Raw genomic sequence first — 13,177 nt, 5'->3', positions numbered from 1 at the left:
TGCTGGCACTGCTGCTGCTAGGCCCTGGGCTCTCCCTGCTGCTACTGCTGCTGTTGCTGCTCCAGCTGCTCCCCTGGCTGGGCCAGACACTCCCCTCCCTTTCTCTGCTACCTGGTTGCTAGCCAGCTGCTGGACCCCCCACCCTCGGGGCTGCTACTACTCCAACTGCTGCCCCTTGAGAGGGGAGCCTGCTGGTCCGCTCCCTAGAGGAGGGAAGTGAGGCACCCCAGCCCAAGCCGTTGCTGTTGTGGACACCACCACCACCTGAGAGGGGTCCTTTCTGCCTGCCCGGACCACCACCTGGAGTTCCTGCTGTGGAGTCTGCTGCCTGGAGCTGCTGAAGCCCCAAGGAGGAGAAGAGGAGGACCATCTACCAGTGGGGGAGCACCTCGAGACTCTGCAGACCACTGTGGAAGGGGCCTTTTGAACGGAGTGTCTTTTTTTTTGAACTGTGCTCTTGTGGTGGGGGTCTTGACTGTGTTTGTGGGGACAGGGGCTGTGGTGTGGAGCTGCCCCCCAATCCCCACCACTACCACCACCGTTGCCCCCTCCACCACCCCCACTGGCTGTATACCATCTGCGTCTGCTCCTGCCTCTGGACTCGGCTGCTTGCTTGGCTTGCCACGCCCTATTTCCTCCATTTGGGCCAGAAGCAGCAGCCAGCCCAAACTGACTTTGTGCAAGCGCACATGGGCGCACGTGCCCCCGCCCCTGGACTGCCCACCTCACAGCTTTGCCCCTTGCTACCTTCCCCATTTGCCCCAGCCCCCCTTACTAGCTTCAGTTTGTTTGCGCCCATTTCCCTCTGCAGCCTTTGTTTGTTTGCCCCGTCCCAACTGCTGAAGCTAGCCCCTTGGTTTCCCTAACTCCTGCCCCGCTTAGCCCCTCGCTCCGTGCGCCCATGCCCCCTCCCATGCACTTGTGCCACTCCCCCTTTCAGTTTAAACCCTCTTCACTGCACCCCCAATTCTGTTGTATCCCCCCCCTCCCCTAGTGCAGCTAGAGGAGCCAGAATCCCACCCAGTGTTGGTCCTTGATCCCTAACCCCGGATTGCCCCCCCCCCGTCCAGCCCACCCCCTTTGGCGCCCTCCTCCCCTGCCTGCAGCCTCGCAGGGAGGAGTGGTCGACCTGCTTCCTCTTTTTCCCCTTCTCCTTCTGGTGTCTCCCCTTCCCTCCCTGCTCATGATGGCGGGGACCGAGATGGATGGGGCCCCTCCAGAAAACCCCACCGCCCCTCCCCTACCTGCTGCCCCATTGCCCCCCCCCGAGCCTCTACCTCCGCTGCAGCAGCCGAACCACCTGCTGCTGCCCCTGCTGGGGCGTGGGCACCGGAACGACCTCCGCTGCTGCCACCTCCCTCACCCCCTCCGCCTCTGGAGAAGCCCCCCAAGCCAGCTGGGAGGGCCCCGCAAAAAAGACCAAGCCCTCCATGGCAGGGGCTGCCCCCACGGCCGTGGCCCCACCACCGGCTGCGGCGTCCCTCCCCGCTGTTCCCTCCACCAGCTCTACAGGTGCCCCGGCCCCCAGGGCGTACGCCCAGGTGGCGACAGCCTCCCCGCCTGCCACTACATCATCTCTCCCACCTGCCGCCTCCGCTACCATCTATAGCGGCCGGGGCCCCTTAGAATCATAGAATATCAGGGTTGGAAGGGACCTCAGGAGGTCATCTAGTCCAACCCCCTGCTCAAAGCTGGACCAATCCCCAATCAAATCATCCCAGCCAAGGCTTTGTCAAGCCTGACCTTAAAAACTTCCAAGGAAGGAGATTCTACCACCTCCCTAGGTAACACATTCCAGTGTTTCACCACCCTCCTAGTGAAAAAGTTTTTCCTAATGTCCAACCTAAACCTCCCCCACTGCAACTTGAGACCATTACTCCTTGTCCTGTCCTCTTCTACCACTGAGAATAGTCTAGAACCATCCTCTCTGGAACCACCTCTCAGGTAGTTGAAAGCAGCAATCAAATCCCCCCTCATTCTTCTCTTCTGCAGACTAAACAATCCCAGTTCCCTCAGCCTCTCCTCATAAGTCATGTGTTCCAGACCCCTAATAATTTTTGTTGCCCTTCGCTGGACTCTCTCCAATTTATTCACATCCTTCTTGTAGTGTGGGGCCCAAAACTGGACACAGTACTCCAGATGAGGCCTCACCAATGTCGAATAGAGGGGAACGATCACGTCCCTCGATCTGCTTGCTATGCCCCTACTTATACATCCCAAAATACTATTGGCCTTCTTGGCAACAAGGGCACACTGCTGACTCATATCCAGCTTCTCGTCCACTGTAACCCCTAGGTCCTTTTCCGCAGAACTGCTGCCTAGCCATTCGGTCCCTAGTCTGTAGCTGAGCATTGGGTTCTTCCGTCCTAAGTGCAGAACCCTGCACTTATCCTTATTGAACCTCATCAGGTTTCTTTTGGCCCAATCCTCCAATTTGTCTAGGTCCCTCTGTATCCTATCTCTGCCCTCCAGCGTATCTACCACTCCTCCCAGTTTAGTATCATCCGCAAATTTGCTGAGAGTGCAATCCACACCATCCTCCAGATCATTTATGAAGATATTGAACAAAACCGGCCCCAGGACCGACCCCTGGGGCACTCCACTTGACACCGGCTGCCAACTAGACATGGAGCCATTGATCACTACCCGTTGAGCCCGACAATCTAGCCAACTTTCTACCCACCTTATAGTACATTCATCCAGCCCATACTTCTTTAACTTGCTGACAAGAATACTGTGGGAGACCATGTCAAAAGCTTTGCTAAAGTCAAGAAACAATACATCCACTGCTTTCCCTTCATCCACAGAATCAGTAATCTCATCATAGAAGGCGATTAGATTAGTCAGGCATGACCTTCCCTTGGTGAATCCATGCTGACTGTTCCTGATCACTTTCCTCTCGTGTAAGTGCTTCAGGATTGATTCCTTGAGGACCTGCTCCATGATTTTTCCGGGGACTGAGGTAAGGCTGACTGGCCTGTAGTTCCCAGGATCCTCCTTCTTCCCTTTTTTAAAGATTGGACCCTCCTCCTTCCCGACCTTGACCAGGAAGCACGGCGTCCGTTGCCTCCTGGTGCCTGCCTTGCCCCTCGGGGAGACCTGCGTGCGGGCCTTGGCAAGGGTGGTGGGGCCCACAGCCATTGTGGCGGCCTCCAAAATGTACGGAAAGGTCGTCGTCTTAGCATCGGAGGCCGCCACCCAGGACGTGGTGGAGAAGGGCCTGGCGGTGGGGGGCGTGTTCGTCCCCCTAGAGCCGCTAGAGGACCTGGGCGTCTGGTTAGTCCTGCTCTCTGTCCCTCCTTTTCTTCCCAATGTCGCCTTATTACCCGCTCTCTCCACCCTGGGGAAACCCATCTCCGTTGTCAGCCCTCTCCCGTTGGGCTGCAAAGACCCCGCCCTCTGTCACATCCTCTCGTTCCGCCGGCAGGTGCGACTTCAACTGCCGCCAGCGGCGTGTGGTGGAGAGGCACTCGAGGGGTCGTTCCTGGTCCCCTACCAGGGGGCCCATTGCCGGGCGCACTACTCTACAGGGCACCTCCCCCACTATGCCCAGAGGAGCGGGAGAGCCCCGCCTCCGCTGCGTGCCATCTGGCGGGGCCTGTGGAGGAGGGTGCGGCAGGGGTACTGCTGGGCAAAGGAGAGGACCCACTCCAGGGGGAATCTTCCCTTCCTCTTGCTGCCCCACCGTTACCCCCTCCCGAGTCCCTGAGCCATCGCCTTTGCCCCCTGACACCACCTCTGCTAGCCAGCCCCCAGATGATGCCATGGAGGGCTGGGCCCTAGTACAGCGGAAGCGGGGCAAGCAGAAGGCTCGAGCTCCGCGCCTCCCATCTGATGCGGAGGCCCCCAGAAAACCAGAAAGGGGAACATTGATGCCGAGCCTTCTGCTTTGCCCACAGGTGCGATCCATCCACCGGTGCCGGCTGGGGAAGACGTGGCAGCACCGGAGGGTCATATCGCCCGTCCTGCCCCGGTATCATCTGAAGCCCCTGTGAGCCCCGAGGTGACCGTCGCGGCGGGTGCTGGCGGGGAGAATCCCGGGGTGGCGGAAAGTGATCTCCCCTCCATTTACGAGGAAATTGAGGCCCTGGGTCTGACCCTGGTCACCCAGGGGGAGGACGACCCTTTGCCAGCGGGCCTCGATCTGGGCGACCTCACTCCAGCCCCCCTTTCCTCATGCTCCCTCCCCCTAACCGTTGCTTCCGCTCCCACCTCCGAGGAGCCCCTGGATTCCTCCATCAACCCAGCCGCAGAAGGCACCCTGCTGACGGCCGCCGAGCCTGTTGAGGCGACGGCCAGTGCCACGCGGCCGGGACCCAAGCCACAGGGGCACACCTCGTTGGTGTGGAGCAATCGATCTCCTTTCCGGGTGGGGGCCCTACAGAAGATAGTCCACCTCCTGATGCCGTGGCTGCCAAACCCACCATAGAGCCCCCTCCCTACCCCCCAAACTCTTGAGCCTGAGCGGGAGGTGCCACCACCCAGCTGCTTGGCTTCTGGAGCCCAGACTCTCACCTCTGCCCCTGCCCTTGTCCCTAACCCCGGCCCTACCAAGATGTCGACCCTGTCCCTATCCCCTACACCTCCTGCGATGTTGTTGCCACTCCTGGGGCTGTCTCCTTCCCTTTTCCAGCAAATGACCCCCAGGGAGCGGCCTTTGTGTTTCTCTGTCCGGACCCACTAGGGGCTGCTATCTTCCCTCCACCGCCCCCTAGTACCCCAGGGTTCGAGGTGGGCCGGGTGGCGCCAGCCCATTGGGCACCCCATCGGGGGTCCGCACCTTGCCTTCCCGTCTTGGTGGGCCACGGGGCTGTGTCAGGGGATGACCAGGAGACAATAATCCCACCCCCCCCACGCACTGCGAGAGGAGCCGCAGGAGTTTTTAGAAGACGTCCGTGGCTCCTGCAACAAGGTACAGCTTGCTCTCCAGCGATGGGGGGACTTTCGTCAGAACCTCCGAGCCGCAAGGGCCCTTATGGGGGAGGGAAAAAAGACCAGGAAGCAGGCCGCCGCAGCCTACCAGCGAGTCTGCAGCTTCTGTGACTCATTACTCACCTACAGGGTAGGTCATGGTTTGCTGCGTGGCCCAATAGGGGCCACGAGTGTCCATGCCAGCGAGGATCCCCCCCCAGCCCTCCTCATGGCACCACTCATCATTGCAACATTGAACACCCGGGGCTGTAGGATGGGTCTTCGCAGGTCCCAGGTGCTCTCCTTACTTTCGGGGGGGATGGGGTGGGGTACTCTGTGGTCTTCCTGCAGGAGACCCATACAGATCCAGCCACCGAAGACAGCTGGCGGCTGGAATGGGGGGACAGGGTCTACTTTAGCCATCTCACAGTTCGTACGGCTGGAGTGGCGACCTTGTTCTCCCCCGACCTACGGCCCGAGGTGCTGGGGGTCGCTGAGGCTGTGCCGGACCGCCTGCTGCACCTCCGGGTCCGTATGGAGGGGCTCGTGGTCAACCTCGTTAACGTCTATTCCCCGACATCGGGCCCAGAGCGGCTGAGATTCTATCAGCAGGCGTCTGCCTTCCTCGGCACCTTCGATCCTCACGAGTGCCTGGTCCTGGGCGGGGACTTCAACACCAACCTCGAGGAGCGGGACAGTTCGGTGACGGAGCAGTGCCCGACCGCCGCAGACGTCCTCCAGGAGATAGTCGAACATCACTCCCTGGTGGACGTCTGGTGCGACCACCACCTGGATGACATTTCCACCTTCACCTTTGTCCGGGTGGAGGCCCATCGGTCGCGCCACTCCTGGTTGGACCACATTTATTTATCATACTTCCACCTTTCACGAGCCCACTCCTCCAGCATCCGGCCGGCCCCATTTTCTGACCATCATTTAGCCACCGTGACAGCCTCTCTCTGCGCGGAGAGGCCGGGGCCGGCCTATTAGCATTTCAACAACATCTTGGTAGAGGATGTGGGCTTTGTGGTGTCCTTCCGGGAGTTCTGGCTGGCCTGGCAAGGGCAGCAGCATGCCTTTCCCTCGACTCAGCGGTGGTGGGACCTGGGGAAGGTGCGCGCCCGGCTCTTCTGCCGTGACTACACCCGGGGTGCCAGCTGACGGAGGGATGCGGCGATAGAGCAGTTGGAACGGAGGTCTTAGAGCTGGAGAGGCGTCTGGCTGCCAGCCCTGAGGATCCGCCCCTCTGCGAAGCATGTCGGGAGAAGCGGGAGGAGCGCCGGGCCCTCGAGGACCATCGGGCCCGGGGTGCCTTTGTTCGATCCCTCATCCACCTCCTTCAGGAGATGGATCACGGCTCCCCCTTCTTCTACGCCCTGGAGAAAAGGAGGGGGGCCAAGAAACACGTCACCTGCCTTCTGGCAGAAGACGGCACCCCCCTCATGGATCCGGTGGAGATGTGCGGGAGAGTGAGAGCCTTCTACGCAAGCCTTTTCTCCCCGGATCTGACCGATCCTAACACTTGCAGAGTGCTCTGGGAGGAGCTCTCTACGGTCAGTGCGGGCGACCGAGACCGGCTAGAGCTGCCTCTCACTCTGGTTGAGTTCTCGCAAGCCCTCCGTCGCAGGCCCACCAATAAATCTCCAGGCATGGACGGGCTGACCGTGGAGTTCTACCGTGTGTTCTGGGACGTCCTCAGCCCAGATCTAGTCACCGTCTGGGCCGAGTCTCTGCAGAGCAGGGTCCTCCCTCTTTCGTGCAGGCGAGTGGTGCTCGCCTTATTGCCGAAGAAGGGGGACCTCCGCGATTTACGAAATTGGTGTCCCGTCTCGCTCCTCAGCACAGACTACAAAATCGTGGCAAAAGCAACCTCGCTGCGGCTAGGGTCCGTGCTGGTGGACGTGGTCCACCCAGACCAGACCTACACCATCCTGGGCTGCAGTATTTTTGACAACCTGTATCTGGTCCGGGACCTTTTGGAACTCGGGTGTAGGGATGGTCTGTCGTTCGCCCTCCTGTCCTTGGATCAGGAGAAGGCGTTCGACAGGGTGGATCACGGGTATCTCCTGAACACTCTGTGAGCGTTTGGCTTCGGACCCCAGTTTGTGGGTTTTCTCTGGGCACTGTACACCTCCGCAGAGTGTCTGGTCAGGCTCAACTGGACCCTGACCGAACCGGTCAGCTTCGGGGCGAGGAGTATGGCAGGGGTGCCCCCTCTCAGGCCAGCTGTACGCTCTGGCGATCGAGCCCTTCCTCTGTCTCCTCCGAAGGAGGTTGACAGGGTTGGTGCTGCGGGAGCCGGAGCTGCAGCTGGTCCTGTCGGCATACCCTGATGACGTGCTCCTCGTGGTCCAGGACCCAGGCAACTTGGCGCGGGTGGAGGCTTGCCAGGCCCGGGTCAACTGGGTCAAGAGCTCTGGCCTGGTGGTCGGGGACGGCTGGCAGGCGAGCTCCCTCCCACCCATGCTTCAGGCCATCCGGTGGAGTGCAGGTCCACTGCTCTATCTCGGCATTTACCTCTCTGCCACTCATCCCTCTCCGCCGGAGAACTGGCACGATTTAGAGGGCAGGGTGATAGAGCGGCTCGGGAAATGTACAGGATACTCCGGTGCCTCTCCCTTTGAGGGAGAGCACTGGTGCTTAATCAACTAATCTTGTCCATGCTCTGGTACCGGCTCACACCCTGGTCCTAGCCCTGGGTTTCCTGGCCACCCTTCAGACATCGATTTTGGAGTTCTTTTGGTCAGGACTGCACTGGGTCCCTGTAGGGGTTCTCCATCTACCCCTGTAGGAGGGAGGGCAGGGCTTGAAGTGTCTGCACACTCAGGTCCATGTCCATGTCCGAGGGCTCCGATACGACCGGCAGCTCCTTTTATCTCGATCCGAGAGGTCTTCCGCGAGACCTCTCCGGGCTGCCGGTCTTCTACCAAGACCTCCACCGGACCTGGAAACTGTTCTCGGTGACCAGGTCTGTGGCGGCCACCAAGGGGGCAGATCTCCTCACAGAGCCCCTGCTACACAATCCCCAGCTCCGTGTGCGGAGTCCCCCTCAGTGCACCAGAGGTTGGTCCTGGCAGAAGTCACCAGAGTCGGAGACCTGGATTACTACCAGGGAGACTGGCTGGATCCCCTGACGCTCGCTCAGCGCATGGGGCTCTCCAAGCCTCGTACTCCCCGGCGCGTACTTCAGGAGGTGAGGGCCGCTTTGCCGCCCACTGCTCGGGTTTACCTCGACCGGATCCTGCACGAGGGCGTGCCCCTCCCACCCTCCACCCCTGGCTCCCTGCCCCGTCACCGTGAGCCAGCTGCACAATCTGCAGCCAGTCTGCTTCCAGACCGCGCCAAGGAAGCATCTATACACGCTCGTGCTCCACACCCTTCACGTCCTCACCCTCGCATCCCACAACGACACAAAGTGGTGGGACCTCCTGACACCTCTAGAGGGTGAGGAGCCCCGGTGGGCCAGCCTATACTCTACCCTGGTCCCGAGGCCCGCCGGGGATATAAGTTGGTGGCTCCTCCACGGGGCCGTGAGCATAGGGGTGTACTTGGCATGGTTCACCCCTATCCCGGATACCTGCCCCTTTTGTGGTGTGAGGGAAACCCTGGCACACATTTACTTAGAGTATGCCAGGCTGCAGCCCCTATTCTGGCTCCTCTTAGACATTTTTTTAAGGTTTTGGTTGCACTTTTCCCCTCACCTTCTTATTTATGCACTCCCTATCTGTGGCCACACAAAGTCGCGGGACCTCCTGGCCAACCTCCTCCTGGCCCTAGCTAAAGTGGCCATCTATAAAACCAGTGTGAGGAGGTTGGCTGATGGAGTCTCCTGTGGCTGTGGGGCCTATTTCCAATCCTCCGTCCATTCACGTATCTGGGCAGAGTTCCTCTGGGTGGTGTCTTTGAGGAGCAGTGGGCGCTGTCCGGGGTTCTCTGCTCGGTGTCCCTGTCTGGTTCCCTTTGTTTGACCCTTTGACCACACTTCTGTCCCTGTTATTTCATTAGTTGTCCCCCGTACTCATTTGGTATTCAGGTCCTGTGGATCCCCCTCTTAGGCTGGGGGGATCCTTTAGCGGTGGGTAGAGAGACCTCCTGGGCTGGGTAGAGAGACTTGTGTTAGCTGCGCTCACACTAATGTGCTGAAAATAGCACTGTAGACGTGGCTTGGGTGGCAGCTCAGGCTTTGCCCGTCCACTTCCCAGATCCCAATAGGAACACTCTCCTGTAGCCATCTGGCCTGACCCTGTCACACTGGATATGTTTGAAGCAGTGTAGATGAAAGTAGTGGCCACCATGGAAAGCCAGCCAGAGAGAGGCTGAGCGGCCTAAAGCCAAGGGCCAATAACCTCCTCTTGAAAACTAAACCAACAGGCTATCCCCCTTCAAAGAGGTTATTAGGGAGGAGTGTGAAGCAGCTGACAAAAGGAAATAGATGAACTGACCAGCTGTGAGATTCTACAGAATTCCTGGTAGTCCCGTCTGTTCCTTCCCAGGTTTGACGCACCAATGGCATTCCTTGTAAAACACAGCAATCTGTTGGGAGGAAGATTTTAGAAGCCCTTAAAACATCTTCAGCAACTCTTAGACCTTCCCTGGCAACCATGTGTTTTTCTAGAGCCAGGATGTCTTGGTGTAACTGCTTCCCAAGCCTTGCTCTCAAACCATGATGAATTCAAGTCAATACTGAAGAAAATACTCACTCCTGTGTCTGTGGCAGATGGATCTGGGGGCTCCATGAGGCTGGCAGCTAACAAATGTTCTTTTTCATTTTGCCTGAAAATAAACTCAAAAGTAGCGAGAGACTAAACCCTAGGTGCTTGGCTAGCCCTGAGCTATTCTCAAAACACTCCTTTTTCTCTTGGATAAGAGGAGCCTTCACAGGGTACAGTGGTGCAGAGAAGGGGTAATGCAGCACTGGTCCTGATAGGGCGTGCGTGCGTGTCCTGCCTCTCCCTGCTGCCTGATCCTGCACCTGGCCTCACAAAGATAAGCAATGTGTGGGCTGAGCTGCTCCGTGGCAGTAGGAACTGGGATGGAGTCTTGCTGGCCCTGAGCCCAGAAGCAGCTCTGTGCTGAAGAATTTTCTGGGGTGGGTGTTCACAGTCTGCTGGGAGGCAGACTCTCTTGCTAGCTGTGGTGGAGCAGGGAGGTGGGAGGGAGCGGAGAAGCCGTTTGTGGTTGAGAGCCCTGCCCTGAGCCTTCCTACCTGTAATGTGGTATTGGAGCTGTTTGGCTTCTGAAATCGAGCCTGTTTTTTGGACAGACATCACGATTTAACAAAGCTGCCCACGTGGGATGTTTAAGGATGTGTGGCCTAATTAATGCTTCAACAAAAGCTCCAAAAGCGCCCTGTTCTCTACGCTCCCCCTGAAGCTCTGGTATTGGCCGCTGTCCGAGACAGGATCCGGGGGGCCTGCTGAACCATTGGCCTGACCCAGCGTGGCAGGTCTTACAGTTGTAGTGTGCTGGTTAGTTGACACAATGGACATGTCCTCACTGCAGCTGCAGGTAACCCTCCTGGCCTGGGAAGAGAGACTTTGTGTTAGCTGCGCTCACACTAATGTGCTGAAAATAGCACTGTAGACGTGGCTTGGGTGGCAGCTCAGGCCAGACAGCCAGGGGATGGGATGGGTTTCAGAGCCTACACCTCAGCATCCACACTGCTATTGTTAGCATGTTAGCTCAAGCCGAGCTAGCGCCAGTCTGTTTGCTGGGACTGCGAGGCTCACTCCCAGCTGCAGCATAGACGTACCCAATGGGGCCTGATCCAATGACGATTCAGCCAGGTGTTGGCTGGCCTATGTATAAGGGATAGCAGGGAAGTTACAGATTCTGTGGCTTTATGAGACCTGTGACTTTGACTTCAGCTGTTAGCGACTTTGGCCGGAGCCGGGGCTGTGTCCCCCTCACCTGTGGCTTTGGCTGGCACCGTGTGCCCCTCTGCTCCCTGTGGCTTCAGCCGGGGCCGGAGCTGGGCTGTGTGTCCCCTTGCCCCAGTGGCTTCAGCCAGGGCTGTGTACCCGGGGCTTCAGCAGGGCCTGGAGCCAGGGCTGTGGCTGTCAGTCCCTCCAATGGGGATCCAGGTGTCATTTACCCCCTCCCGCCCCCTCTTCCCCGTTATTTTTAGTAGAAGTCACTGGCAGGTCAGAGCTCCTGTGAATTTTTGTTTATTGCCCACCATCTGTCCGTGACATTTCCTAAAAATAACCATGACAAAATCTTAACCTTACCTCTGAGGCTACGGAAGCTACTGAGGCAGAAGTCTAGCCTCATAAGTGACTGTAGCATTCCACAGAATTACTTTTTGTAGGGCTGAAGGTAACAGCCACCCACGCTGACTCACATCACAACTGGGATCCTAGAAGCTAGGGCTGGAAAAGCTCTACTAGACTGGATGACTTATGCACGACTTATGGTAATGCAGGGACATGGTCACAATGGCAGGGGATGCAGTCTAACTGTATAGGAAATCTATCTCCCTTTCCTCACTACCAGATTCAAAGGGATGGAAGTTACTCAGAGAAGAAACTTAAGATGGCTGCAGCATAAAGGTACAGTACAGCGAAGGCATCTGATGGAAGTCAATCAGGCAAAAGTAAAAGGAGCTAACTGCCCCAAATACCATGATGGGAATGGAGCACACTGCAGCAGTTTGAGGAACCGGTAACGTGCTACCCCCTTAAATAAACAGGGCTGGCTCTCATCCAGCCTCAGTTCTACAAATCTGGCTCCTGCCTGAAACTGGATTAAATATCATGTGCTATGTGAATGGGAAGATTGAAAGAAAAGGAGTCTAGGAATTGAGTTGCTCATTTGCATCACTTCTCTGCACATTATGGGCATCACCAGATGTAGCTCAGATTGTTTGGTGGTGGGGCTTCTGCCAAGTAACTACTACTTGAGGCTTTCTGAAGCTTTGGCAGCTCAGGAGATTGCATATCATGATGGCTGGATTTGGGCAGGAGCCATATCCTGGTCCAAGCACTAAAGTACAGCTTTGCATTAACAGTTTTTCATTGTAGAGTCTTTGGAGAGAAGAGCTTGTTCCATTGACTTCTGTCAGAGAGCTAAAGCCTCTGGGTCAATGCTTTCTTTTACTGCTTACCACACCAACTATTCAGAATTATATTATAGCATTTATACTGAGAATAATCACCTACTCATTATACTGGCTGCCACATCAATGAATCCACATACACCCAGAAAGAAGCTCCTGCTATTTTAGTGAGCTACTGCCTCAACATAGCCCTAGTGTTGAAGGATTCAACACTAGGGCTACGTTAATAATATAAATTAAATTATAGTACAATATCAATATAAATACAATAATATCCTTCAACATAGCCCTAGTGTTGAAGGATATTATTGTAATTAAGAGAGATGAAAATGAAGTTTGTGTTTTACAAACACTAGTTCTTCCTCTTATTTGCTCTATGAAGTCATTTACATTTAATTTAATACAAAATGGAGAAAAGCCAACAGGGTAAAGGAAGAGGAATTCTTTCCAAAAAATAGGAATCAGGAAGAGTTGTTTCAACATGACTGTATAGTACTTAGAACAGTAGGACCCTTCTGATGTCCTCTGTGCCCTATACATATAAGATACAGATTTAAGTAACAGCTAGCAGTCCCTGTGGAATGAAGCCTATATTACTTACTGTCAAGGTTCCTTCCCCGCTCTGAACTCTAGGGTACAGATGTGGGGACCTGCATGAAAAACCCCCTAAGCTTATTTTTACCAGCTTAGGCTAAAACTTCCCCAAGGTACAAACTATTTTATCTTTTGCCCCTGGACTTTATTGCTGCCACCACCAAGCGTCTAACCAACAGGCAAATTGAAAGAGTTGGACTTGAAGGGTTGAATTGTCACCTGGATCTCTGGGTCGATTAAATTGGGGTCCTCTAAGGAAGCATGGATAGCTGACACTTGTGCTCCGGTGTCCTTCCACGCGGTGACTTCCCGCCCACACTCACAGTTTCCCTCCACTCTGAGGGTATCTGGGAGGTATCTGGGCCTGAGGACCTCTGGTGTGATTCCGGTGCAATGAACTGTAATCTGTTGAGGTTCTTGGGGCAGTTGGCTTTCACATGCACCGGCTCATTACATTTAAAACATCATCCAGCTGATGGGTCACTGGGGCGAGGTGGGTTGCTGGAGAACGGTGTGGCAGGACGATAAGGTGTCTGGAGTATTCCTTGGTGTGTAGCTGGGGCCTTAGGCTGCCCCCGGTAGTAGGGTATAGTGTGAGGGTGTCCCGTCTGCTAT

Source organism: Natator depressus, chromosome 1, assembly GCF_965152275.1.
Source record: "Natator depressus isolate rNatDep1 chromosome 1, rNatDep2.hap1, whole genome shotgun sequence".
NCBI classification, from domain to species: Eukaryota; Metazoa; Chordata; order Testudines; family Cheloniidae; genus Natator; species Natator depressus.
This window is presented reverse-complemented; position numbering follows the sequence as displayed.